The sequence below is a fragment of the Lepidochelys olivacea genome (assembly GCF_965140295.1).
Source record: "Lepidochelys olivacea isolate rLepOli2 genome assembly, chromosome: 22".
NCBI classification, from domain to species: Eukaryota; Metazoa; Chordata; order Testudines; family Cheloniidae; genus Lepidochelys; species Lepidochelys olivacea.
This window is the reverse complement of record NC_140432.1, coordinates 645,129-658,488: the sequence shown is the minus strand read 5'-3', so window position 1 is coordinate 658,488 and position 13,360 is coordinate 645,129.

The window sequence follows — 13,360 nt, the reverse complement described above, 5'->3', positions numbered from 1 at the left end:
TTAAACAGCCAGGCTTCCCTGTCGCAAACCAACAGACAGCCTACTGCCCGCCCCCTGCAGGCTAGCAGCCAATCAGACACTCACTCAGGCTCTCACACTGCCGCCCAGCAAACACACGCTCGGATTCTTCCTCAGCAAGCAAACAGACACAGACTCGGATACTTACCAGTGCCAGGCAAACTCCTGCTGTGTGCTGCTCTGCTGTCCCCGCTGCTCAGCTGGTTCTCCGCCGCTCAGCTGGTTCGCGAAGCTCTGGCTATTTTTAAACAGCCAGGCTTCCCTGTCGGAAACCAACAGACACGCTACTGCCCGCCCCCTGCAGGCTAGCAGCCAATCAGACACTCACTCAGGCTCTCACACTGCCCCCCCAGCGAACACACGCTCGGATACTTCCTCAGCAAGCAAACAAACCCAGACTCGGATACTTACCAGACCCAGGCAAACTCCTGCTGTGAGCTGCTCTGCTGTCCCCGCTGCTCAGCTGGTTCTACGCCGCTCAGCTGGTTCGCGAAGCTCTGGCTATTTTTAAACAGCCAGGCTTCCCTGTCGCAAACCAACAGACACCCTACTGCCAGCCTCCTGCAGGCTAGCAGCCAATCAGACACTCACTCACTCTCTCACACTGCCCCCCCAGCAAACACACGCTCGGATACTTCCTCAGCAAGCAAACAAACCCAGACTCGGATACTTACCAGTCCCAGGCAAACTCCTGCTGTGTGCTGCTCTGCTGTCCCCGCTGCTCAGCTGGTTCTCCGCCGCTCAGCTGGTACGCGAAGCTCTGGCTATTTTTAAACAGCCAGGCTTCCCTGTCGCAAACAAATAGACAGCCTACTGCCCGCCCCCTGCAGGCTAGCAGCCAATCAGACACTCACTCAGGCTCTCACACTGCCCCCCCAGCAAACACACGCTCGGATACTTCCTCAGCAAGCAAACAAACACAGACTCGGATACTTACCAGTCCCAGGCAAACTCCTGCTGTGTGCTGCTCTGCTGTCCCCGCTGCTCAGCTGGTTCTACGCCGCTCAGCTGGTACGCGAAGCTCTGGCTATTTTTAAACAGCCAGGCTTCCCTGTCGCAAACCAACAGACAGCCTACTGCCCGCCCCCTGCAGGCTAGCAGCCAATCAGACACTCACTCAGGCTCTCACACTGCCGCCCAGCAAACACACGCTCGGATTCTTCCTCAGCAAGCAAACAGACACAGACTCGGATACTTACCAGTGCCAGGCAAACTCCTGCTGTGTGCTGCTCTGCTGTCCCCGCTGCTCAGCTGGTTCTCCGCCGCTCAGCTGGTTCGCGAAGCTCTGGCTATTTTTAAACAGCCAGGCTTCCCTGTCGGAAACCAACAGACACGCTACTGCCCGCCCCCTGCAGGCTAGCAGCCAATCAGACACTCACTCAGGCTCTCACACTGCCCCCCCAGCGAACACACGCTCGGATACTTCCTCAGCAAGCAAACAAACCCAGACTCGGATACTTACCAGACCCAGGCAAACTCCTGCTGTGAGCTGCTCTGCTGTCCCCGCTGCTCAGCTGGTTCTACGCCGCTCAGCTGGTTCGCGAAGCTCTGGCTATTTTTAAACAGCCAGGCTTCCCTGTCGCAAACCAACAGACACCCTACTGCCAGCCTCCTGCAGGCTAGCAGCCAATCAGACACTCACTCACTCTCTCACACTGCCCCCCCAGCAAACACACGCTCGGATACTTCCTCAGCAAGCAAACAAACCCAGACTCGGATACTTACCAGTCCCAGGCAAACTCCTGCTGTGTGCTGCTCTGCTGTCCCCGCTGCTCAGCTGGTTCTCCGCCGCTCAGCTGGTACGCGAAGCTCTGGCTATTTTTAAACAGCCAGGCTTCCCTGTCGCAAACAAATAGACAGCCTACTGCCCGCCCCCTGCAGGCTAGCAGCCAATCAGACACTCACTCAGGCTCTCACACTGCCCCCCAGCAAACACACGCTCGGATACTTCCTCAGCAAGCAAACAAACACAGACTCGGATACTTACCAGTCCCAGGAAAACTCCTGCTGTGTGCTGCTCTGCTGTCCCCGCTGCTCAGCTGGCTCTCCGCCGCTCAGCTTGTTCGCGAAGCTCTGGCTATTTTTGAACAGCCAGGCTTCCCTGTCGCAAACCAACAGACACCCTACTGCCCGGCCCCTGCAGGCTAGCAGCCAATCAGACACTCACTCAGGCTCTCACACTGCCTCCCCAGCAAACACACGCTTTGATGCTTCCTCAGCAAGCAAACAAAACCAGACTCAGATACTTACCAGTCGCAGGCAAACTCCCGCTGTGAGCTGCTCTGCTGTCCCCGCTGCTCAGCTGGTTCTCCGCCGCTCAGCTGGTTCGCGAAGCTCTGGCTATTTTTAAACAGCCAGGCTTCCCTGTCGCAAACCAACAGACACCATACTGCCCGCCCCCTGCAGGCTAGCAGCCAATCAGACACTCACTCAGGCTCTCACACTGCCCCCCCAGCAAACACACGCTCGGATACTTCCTCAGCAAGCAAACAAACACAGACTCGGATACTTACCAGTCCCAGGCAAACTCCTGCTGTGAGCTGCTCTGCTGTCTCCGCTGCTCAGCTGGTTCTCCGCCGCTCAGCTGGTTCGCGAAGCTCTGGCTATTTTTAAACAGCCAGGCTTCCCTGTCGCAAACCAACAGACACCCTACTGCCCGCTCCCTGTGGCTAGCAGCCAATCAGACACTCACTCAGGCTCTCACACTGCCCCCGCAGCAAACACACGATCGGATACTTCCTCAGCAAGCAAACAAACACAGACTCGGATACTTACCAGTGCCAGGCAAACTCCTGCTGTGAGCTGCTCTGCTGTCCCCGCTGCTCAGCTGGTTCTCCGCCGCTCAGCTGGTTCGCGAAGCTCTGGCTATTTTTAAACAGCCAGGCTTCCCTGTCGCAAACCAACAGACACCCTACTGCCCGCCCCCTGCAGGATAGCAGCCAATCAGACACTCACTCAGGCTCTCACACTGCCCCCCCAGCAAACACACGCTCGGATACTTCCTCAGCAAACAAACAAACCCAGACTCAGATACTTACCAGACCCAGGCAAACTCCTGCTGTGAGCTGCTCTGCTGTCCCCGCTGCTCAGCTGGTTCTCCGCCGCTCAGCTGGTTCGCGAAGCTCTGGCTATTTTTCAACAGCCAGGCTTCCCTGTCGCAAACCAACAGACACCCTACTGCCCGCCCCCTGCAGGCTAGCAGCCAATCAGACACTCACTCAGGCTCTCACACTGCCCCCCCAGCAAACACACGCTCGGATTCTTCCTCAGCAAGCAAACAAACCCAGACTCGGATACTTACCAGTGCCAGGCAAACTCCTGCTGTGAGCTGCTCTGCTGTCCCCGCTGCTCATCTGGTTCTCCGCCGCTCAGCTGGTTCGCGAAGCTCTGGCTATTTTTAAACAGCCAGGCTTCCCTGTCGCAAACCAACAGACACCCTACTGCCCGCCCCCTGCAGGCTAGCAGCCAATCAGACACTCACTCAGGCTCTCACACTGCCCCCCCAGCAAACACACGCTCGGATACTTCCTCAGCAAACAAACAAACCCAGACTCGGATACTTACCAGACCCAGGCAAACTCCTGCTGTGAGCTGCTCTGCTGGCCCCGCTGCTCAGCTGGTTCTCCGCCGCTCAGCTGGTTCGCGAAGCTCTGGCTATTTTGAAACAGCCAGGCTCCCTATCGCAAACCAACAGACACCCTACTGCCCGCCCCCTGCAGGCTAGCAGCCAATCAGACACTCACTCAGGCTCTCACACTACCCCCCCAGCAAACACACGCTCGGATACTACCTCAGCAAGCAAACAAACACAGACTCGGATACTTACCAGTCCCAGGCAAACTCCTGCTCTGTGCTGCTCTGCTGTCCCCGCTGCTCAGCTGGTTCTCCGCCGCTCAGCTGGTTTGCGAAGCTCTGGCTATTTTTAAACTGCCAGGCTTCCATGTCGCAAACCAACAGACAGCCTACTGCCCGCCCCCTGCAGGCTAGCAGCCAATCAGACACTCACTCAGGCTCTCACACTGCCTCCCCAGCAAACACACGCTTTGATACTTCCTCAGCAAGCAAACAAACCCAGACTCAGATACTTACCAGTCGCAGGCAAACTCCCGCTGTGAGCTGCTCTGCTGTCCCCGCTGCTCAGCTGGTTCTCCGCCGCTCAGCTGGTTCGCGAAGCTCTGGCTATTTTTAAACAGCCAGGCTTCCCTGTCGCAAACCAACAGACACCCTACTGCCCGCCCCCTGCAGGCTAGCAGCCAATCAGACACTCACTCAGGCTCTCACACTGCCCCCCCAGCAAACACACGCTCGGATACTTCCTCAGCAAGCAAACAAACACAGACTCGGATACTTACCAGTCCCAGGCAAACTCCTGCTGTGAGCTGCTCTGCTGTCTCCGCTGCTCAGCTGGTTCTCCGCCGCTCAGCTGGTTCGCGAAGCTCTGGCTATTTTTAAACAGCCAGGCTTCCCTGTCGCAAACCAACAGACACCCTACTGCCCGCTCCCTGTGGCTAGCAGCCAATCAGACACTCACTCAGGCTCTCACACTGCCCCCCCAGCAAACACACGATCGGATACTTCCTCAGCAAGCAAACAAACATAGACTCGGATAATTACCAGTCCCAGGCAAACTCCTGCTGTGTGCTGCTCTGCTGTCCCCGCTACTCAGCTGGTTCTCCGCCGCTCAGCTGGTTCGCGAAGCTCTGGCTATTTTTAAACAGCCAGGCTTCCCTGTCGCAAACCAACAGAAACCCTACTGCCCGCCTCCTGCAGGCTAGCAGCCAATCAGACACTCACTCACTCTCTCACACTGCCCCCCCAGCAAACACACGCTCGGATACTTCCTCAGCAAGCAAACAAACCCAGACTCGGATACTTACCAGTCCCAGGCAAACTCCTGCTGTGTGCTGCTCTGCTGTCCCCGCTGCTCAGCTGGTTCTTCGCCGCTCAGCTGGTTCGCGAAGCTCTGGCTATTTTTAAACAGCCAGGCTTCCCTGTCGCAAACCAACAGACACGCTACTGCCCGCCCCCTGCAGGCTAGCAGCCAATCAGACACTCACTCAGGCTCTCACACTGCCCCCCCAGCAAACACACGCTCGGATACTTCCTCAGCAAGCAAACAAACACAGACTCGGATACTTACCAGTCCCAGGCAAACTCCTGCTGTGAGCTGCTCTGCTGTCTCCGCTGCTCAGCTGGTTCTCCGCCGCTCAGCTGGTTCGCGAAGCTCTGGCTATTTTTAAACAGCCAGGCTTCCCTGTCGCAAACCAACAGACACCCTACTGCCCGCTCCCTGTGGCTAGCAGCCAATCAGACACTCACTCAGGCTCTCACACTGCCCCCGCAGCAAACACACGATCGGATACTTCCTCAGCAAGCAAACAAACACAGACTCGGATACTTACCAGTGCCAGGCAAACTCCTGCTGTGAGCTGCTCTGCTGTCCCCGCTGCTCAGCTGGTTCTCCGCCGCTCAGCTGGTTCGCGAAGCTCTGGCTATTTTTAAACAGCCAGGCTTCCCTGTCGCAAACCAACAGACACCCTACTGCCCGCCCCCTGCAGGATAGCAGCCAATCAGACACTCACTCAGGCTCTCACACTGCCCCCCCAGCAAACACACGCTCGGATACTTCCTCAGCAAACAAACAAACCCAGACTCGGATACTTACGAGACCCAGGCAAACTCCTGCTGTGAGCTGCTCTGCTGTCCCCGCTGCTCAGCTGGTTCTCCGCCGCTCAGCTGGTTCGCGAAGCTCTGGCGATTTTTCAACAGCCAGGCTTCCCTGTCGCAAACCAACAGACACCCTACTGCCCGCCCCCTGCAGGCTAGCAGCCAATCAGACACTCACTCAGGCTCTCACACTGCCCCCCCCAGCAAACACACGCTCGGATTCTTCCTCAGCAAGCAAACAAACCCAGACTCGGATACTTACCAGTGCCAGGCAAACTCCTGCTGTGAGCTGCTCTGCTGTCCCCGCTGCTCATCTGGTTCTCCGCCGCTCAGCTGGTTCGCGAAGCTCTGGCTATTTTTAAACAGCCAGGCTTCCCTGTCGCAAACCAACAGACACCCTACTGCCCGCCCCCTGCAGGCTAGCAGCCAATCAGACACTCACTCAGGCTCTCACACTGCCCCCCCAGCAAACACACGCTCGGATACTTCCTCAGCAAACAAACAAACCCAGACTCGGATACTTACCAGACCCAGGCAAACTCCTGCTGTGAGCTGCTCTGCTGGCCCCGCTGCTCAGCTGGTTCTCCGCCGCTCAGCTGGTTCGCGAAGCTCTGGCTATTTTGAAACAGCCAGGCTCCCTATCGCAAACCAACAGACACCCTACTGCCCGCCCCCTGCAGGCTAGCAGCCAATCAGACACTCACTCAGGCTCTCACACTACCCCCCCAGCAAACACACGCTCGGATACTACCTCAGCAAGCAAACAAACACAGACTCGGATACTTACCAGTCCCAGGCAAACTCCTGCTCTGTGCTGCTCTGCTGTCCCCGCTGCTCAGCTGGTTCTCCGCCGCTCAGCTGGTTTGCGAAGCTCTGGCTATTTTTAAACTGCCAGGCTTCCCTGTCGCAAACCAACAGACACCCTACTGCCCGCCCCCTGCAGGCTAGCAGCCAATCAGACACTCACTCAGGCTCTCACACTGCCGCCCAGCAAACACACGCTCGGATACTTCCTCAGCAAGCAAACAAACACAGACTCGGATACTTACCAGTCCCAGGCAAACTCCTGCTGTGAGCTGCTCTGCTGTCCCCGCTGCTCAGCTGGTTCTCCGCCGCTCAGCTGGTACGCGAAGCTCTGGCTATTTTTAAACAGCCAGGCTTCCCTGTCGCAAACCAACAGACAGCCTACTGCCCGCCCCCTGCAGGCTAGCAGCCAATCAGACACTCACTCAGGCTCTCACACTGCCTCCCCAGCAAACACACGCTTTGATACTTCCTCAGCAAGCAAACAAACCCAGACTCAGATACTTACCAGTCGCAGGCAAACTCCCGCTGTGAGCTGCTCTGCTGTCCCCGCTGCTCAGCTGGTTCTCCGCCGGTCAGCTGGTTCGCGAAGCTCTGGCTATTTTTAAACAGCCAGGCTTCCCTCTCGCAAACCAACAGACACCCTACTGCCCGCTCCCTGTGGCTAGCAGCCAATCAGACACTCACTCAGGCTCTCACACTGCCCCCCCAGCAAACACACGATCGGATACTTCCTCAGCAAGCAAACAAACATAGACTCGGATAATTACCAGTCCCAGGCAAACTCCTGCTGTGTGCTGCTCTGCTGTCCCCGCTACTCAGCTGGTTCTCCGCCGCTCAGCTGGTTCGCGAAGCTCTGGCTATTTTTAAACAGCCAGGCTTCCCTGTCGCAAACCAACAGAAACCCTACTGCCCGCCTCCTGCAGGCTAGCAGCCAATCAGACACTCACTCACTCTCTCACACTGCCCCCCCAGCAAACACACGCTCGGATACTTCCTCAGCAAGCAAACAAACCCAGACTCGGATACTTACCAGTCCCAGGCAAACTCCTGCTGTGTGCTGCTCTGCTGTCCCCGCTGCTCAGCTGGTTCTTCGCCGCTCAGCTGGTTCGCGAAGCTCTGGCTATTTTTAAACAGCCAGGCTTCCCTGTCGCAAACCAACAGACACGCTACTGCCCGCCCCCTGCAGGCTAGCAGCCAATCAGACACTCACTCAGGCTCTCACACTGCCCCCCCAGCAAACACACGCTCGGATACTTCCTCAGCAAACAAACAAACCCAGACTCGGATACTTACGAGACCCAGGCAAACTCCTGCTGTGAGCTGCTCTGCTGTCCCCGCTGCTCAGCTGGTTCTCCGCCGCTCAGCTGGTTCGCGAAGCTCTGGCGATTTTTCAACAGCCAGGCTTCCCTGTCGCAAACCAACAGACACCCTACTGCCCGCCCCCTGCAGGCTAGCAGCCAATCAGACACTCACTCAGGCTCTCACACTGCCCCCCCCAGCAAACACACGCTCGGATTCTTCCTCAGCAAGCAAACAAACCCAGACTCGGATACTTACCAGTGCCAGGCAAACTCCTGCTGTGAGCTGCTCTGCTGTCCCCGCTGCTCATCTGGTTCTCCGCCGCTCAGCTGGTTCGCGAAGCTCTGGCTATTTTTAAACAGCCAGGCTTCCCTGTCGCAAACCAACAGACACCCTACTGCCCGCCCCCTGCAGGCTAGCAGCCAATCAGACACTCACTCAGGCTCTCACACTGCCCCCCCAGCAAACACACGCTCGGATACTTCCTCAGCAAACAAACAAACCCAGACTCGGATACTTACCAGACCCAGGCAAACTTCTGCTGTGAGCTGCTCTGCTGGCCCCGCTGCTCAGCTGGTTCTCCGCCGCTCAGCTGGTTCGCGAAGCTCTGGCTATTTTGAAACAGCCAGGCTCCCTATCGCAAACCAACAGACACCCTACTGCCCGCCCCCTGCAGGCTAGCAGCCAATCAGACACTCACTCAGGCTCTCACACTACCCCCCCAGCAAACACACGCTCGGATACTACCTCAGCAAGCAAACAAACACAGACTCGGATACTTACCAGTCCCAGGCAAACTCCTGCTCTGTGCTGCTCTGCTGTCCCCGCTGCTCAGCTGGTTCTCCGCCGCTCAGCTGGTTTGCGAAGCTCTGGCTATTTTTAAACTGCCTATTCTTCCCTGTCGCAAACCAACAGACACCCTACTGCCCGCCCCCTGCAGGCTAGCAGCCAATCAGACACTCACTCAGGCTCTCACACTGCCGCCCAGCAAACACACGCTCGGATACTTCCTCAGCAAGCAAACAAACACAGACTCGGATACTTACCAGTCCCAGGCAAACTCCTGCTGTGAGCTGCTCTGCTGTCCCCGCTGCTCAGCTGGTTCTCCGCCGCTCAGCTGGTACGCGAAGCTCTGGCTATTTTTAAACAGCCAGGCTTCCCTGTCGCAAACCAACAGACAGCCTACTGCCCGCCCCCTGCAGGCTAGCAGCCAATCAGACACTCACTCAGGCTCTCACACTGCCTCCCCAGCAAACACACGCTTTGATACTTCCTCAGCAAGCAAACAAACCCAGACTCAGATACTTACCAGTCGCAGGCAAACTCCCGCTGTGAGCTGCTCTGCTGTCCCCGCTGCTCAGCTGGTTCTCCGCCGCTCAGCTGGTTCGCGAAGCTCTGGCTATTTTTAAACAGCCAGGCTTCCCTGTCGCAAACCAACAGACACCCTACTGCCCGCCCCCTGCAGGCTAGCAGACAATCAGACACTCACTCAGGCTCTCACACTGCCCCCCCAGCAAACACACGCTCGGATACTTCCTCAGCAAGCAAACAAACACAGACTCGGATACTTACCAGTCCCAGGCAAACTCCTGCTGTGAGCTGCTCTGCTGTCTCCGCTGCTCAGCTGGTTCTCCGCCGCTCAGCTGGTTCGCGAAGCTCTGGCTATTTTTAAACAGCCAGGCTTCCCTGTCGCAAACCAACAGACACCCTACTGCCCGCTCCCTGTGGCTAGCAGCCAATCAGACACTCACTCAGGCTCTCACACTGCCCCCCCAGCAAACACACGATCGGATACTTCCTCAGCAAGCAAACAAACATAGACTCGGATAATTACCTGTCCCAGGCAAACTCCTGCTGTGTGCTGCTCTGCTGTCCCCGCTACTCAGCTGGTTCTCCGCCGCTCAGCTGGTTCGCGAAGCTCTGGCTATTTTTAAACAGCCAGGCTTCCCTGTCGCAAACCAACAGAAACCCTACTGCCCGCCTCCTGCAGGCTAGCAGCCAATCAGACACTCACTCACTCTCTCACACTGCCCCCCCAGCAAACACACGCTCGGATACTTCCTCAGCAAGCAAACAAACCCAGACTCGGATACTTACCAGTCCCAGGCAAACTCCTGCTGTGTGCTGCTCTGCTGTCCCCGCTGCTCAGCTGGTTCTTCGCCGCTCAGCTGGTTCGCGAAGCTCTGGCTATTTTTAAACAGCCAGGCTTCCCTGTCGCAAACCAACAGACACGCTACTGCCCGCCCCCTGCAGGCTAGCAGCCAATCAGACACTCACTCAGGCTCTCACACTGCCCCCCCAGCAAACACACGCTCGGATACTTCCTCAGCAAGCAAACAAACACAGACTCGGATACTTACCAGTCCCAGGCAAACTCCTGCTGTGAGCTGCTCTGCTGTCTCCGCTGCTCAGCTGGTTCTCCGCCGCTCAGCTGGTTCGCGAAGCTCTGGCTATTTTTAAACAGCCAGGCTTCCCTGTCGCAAACCAACAGACACCCTACTGCCCGCTCCCTGTGGCTAGCAGCCAATCAGACACTCACTCAGGCTCTCACACTGCCCCCGCAGCAAACACACGATCGGATACTTCCTCAGCAAGCAAACAAACACAGACTCGGATACTTACCAGTGCCAGGCAAACTCCTGCTGTGAGCTGCTCTGCTGTCCCCGCTGCTCAGCTGGTTCTCCGCCGCTCAGCTGGTTCGCGAAGCTCTGGCTATTTTTAAACAGCCAGGCTTCCCTGTCGCAAACCAACAGACACCCTACTGCCCGCCCCCTGCAGGATAGCAGCCAATCAGACACTCACTCAGGCTCTCACACTGCCCCCCCAGCAAACACACGCTCGGATACTTCCTCAGCAAACAAACAAACCCAGACTCGGATACTTACGAGACCCAGGCAAACTCCTGCTGTGAGCTGCTCTGCTGTCCCCGCTGCTCAGCTGGTTCTCCGCCGCTCAGCTGGTTCGCGAAGCTCTGGCGATTTTTCAACAGCCAGGCTTCCCTGTCGCAAACCAACAGACACCCTACTGCCCGCCCCCTGCAGGCTAGCAGCCAATCAGACACTCACTCAGGCTCTCACACTGCCCCCCCCAGCAAACACACGCTCGGATTCTTCCTCAGCAAGCAAACAAACCCAGACTCGGATACTTACCAGTGCCAGGCAAACTCCTGCTGTGAGCTGCTCTGCTGTCCCCGCTGCTCATCTGGTTCTCCGCCGCTCAGCTGGTTCGCGAAGCTCTGGCTATTTTTAAACAGCCAGGCTTCCCTGTCGCAAACCAACAGACACCCTACTGCCCGCCCCCTGCAGGCTAGCAGCCAATCAGACACTCACTCAGGCTCTCACACTGCCCCCCCAGCAAACACACGCTCGGATACTTCCTCAGCAAACAAACAAACCCAGACTCGGATACTTACCAGACCCAGGCAAACTCCTGCTGTGAGCTGCTCTGCTGGCCCCCCTGCTCAGCTGGTTCTCCGCCGCTCAGCTGGTTCGCGAAGCTCTGGCTATTTTTAAACAGCCAGGCTCCCTATCGCAAACCAACAGACACCCTACTGCCCGCCCCCTGCAGGCTAGCAGCCAATCAGACACTCACTCAGGCTCTCACACTACCCCCCCAGCAAACACACGCTCGGATACTACCTCAGCAAGCAAACAAACACAGACTCGGATACTTACCAGTCCCAGGCAAACTCCTGCTCTGTGCTGCTCTGCTGTCCCCGCTGCTCAGCTGGTTCTCCGCCGCTCAGCTGGTTTGCGAAGCTCTGGCTATTTTTAAACTGCCAGGCTTCCCTGTCGCAAACCAACAGACACCCTACTGCCCGCCCCCTGCAGGCTAGCAGCCAATCAGACACTCACTCAGGCTCTCACACTGCCGCCCAGCAAACACACGCTCGGATTCTTCCTCAGCAAGCAAACAAACCCAGACTCGGATACTTACCAGTGCCAGGCAAACTCCTGCTGTGAGCTGCTCTGCTGTCCCCGCTGCTCAGCTGGTTCTCCGCCGCTCAGCTGGTTCGCGAAGCTCTGGCGATTTTTCAACAGCCAGGCTTCCCTGTCGCAAACCAACAGACACCCTACTGCCCGCCCCCTGCAGGCTAGCAGCCAATCAGACACTCACTCAGGCTCTCACACTGCCCCCCCCAGCAAACACACGCTCGGATTCTTCCTCAGCAAGCAAACAAACCCAGACTCGGATACTTACCAGTGCCAGGCAAACTCCTGCTGTGAGCTGCTCTGCTGTCCCTGCTGCTCATCTGGTTCTCCGCCGCTCAGCTGGTTCGCGAAGCTCTGGCTATTTTTAAACAGCCAGGCTTCCCTGTCGCAAACCAACAGACACCCTACTGCCCGCCCCCTGCAGGCTAGCAGCCAATCAGACACTCACTCAGGCTCTCACACTGCCCCCCCAGCAAACACACGCTCGGATACTTCCTCAGCAAACAAACAAACCCAGACTCGGATACTTACCAGACCCAGGCAAACTCCTGCTGTGAGCTGCTCTGCTGGCCCCGCTGCTCAGCTGGTTCTCCGCCGCTCAGCTGGTTCGCGAAGCTCTGGCTATTTTTAAACAGCCAGGCTCCCTATCGCAAACCAACAGACACCCTACTGCCCGCCCCCTGCAGGCTAGCAGCCAATCAGACACTCACTCAGGCTCTCACACTACCCCCCCAGCAAACACACGCTCGGATACTACCTCAGCAAGCAAACAAACACAGACTCGGATACTTACCAGTCCCAGGCAAACTCCTGCTCTGTGCTGCTCTGCTGTCCCCGCTGCTCAGCTGGTTCTCCGCCGCTCAGCTGGTTTGCGAAGCTCTGGCTATTTTTAAACTGCCAGGCTTCCCTGTCGCAAACCAACAGACACCCTACTGCCCGCCCCCTGCAGGCTAGCAGCCAATCAGACACTCACTCAGGCTCTCACACTGCCGCCCAGCAAACACACGCTCGGATTCTTCCTCAGCAAGCAAACAAACACAGACTCGGATACTTACCAGTCCCAGGCAAACTCCTGCTGTGAGCTGCTCTGCTGTCCCCGCTGCTCAGCTGGTTCTCCACCGCTCAGCTGGTTCGCGAAGCTCTGGCTATTTTTAAACAGCCAGGTTTCCCTGTCGCAAACCAACAGACACGCTACTGCCCGCCCCCTGCAGGCTAGCAGCCAATCAGACACTCATTCAGGCTCTCACACTCCCCCCCAGCAAACACACGCTCGGATACTTCCTCAGGAAGCAAACAAACCCAGACTCCGATACTTACCAGTCCCAGGCAAACTCCTGCTGTGAGCTGCTCTGCTGTCCCCGCTGCTCAGCTGGTTCTCCGCCGCTCAGCTGGTTCGCGAAGCTCTGGCTATTTTTAAACAGCCAGGCTTCCCTGTCGCAAACCAACAGACACCCTACTGCCCGCCCCCTGCAGGCTAGCAGCCAATCACACACTCACTCAGGCTCTCACACTGCCCCCCCAGCAAACACACGCTCGGATACTTCCTCAGGAAGCAAACAAACCCAGACTCCAATACTTACCAGTGCCAGGCAAACTCCTGCTGTGAGCTGCTCTGCTGTCCCCGCTGCTCAGCTGGT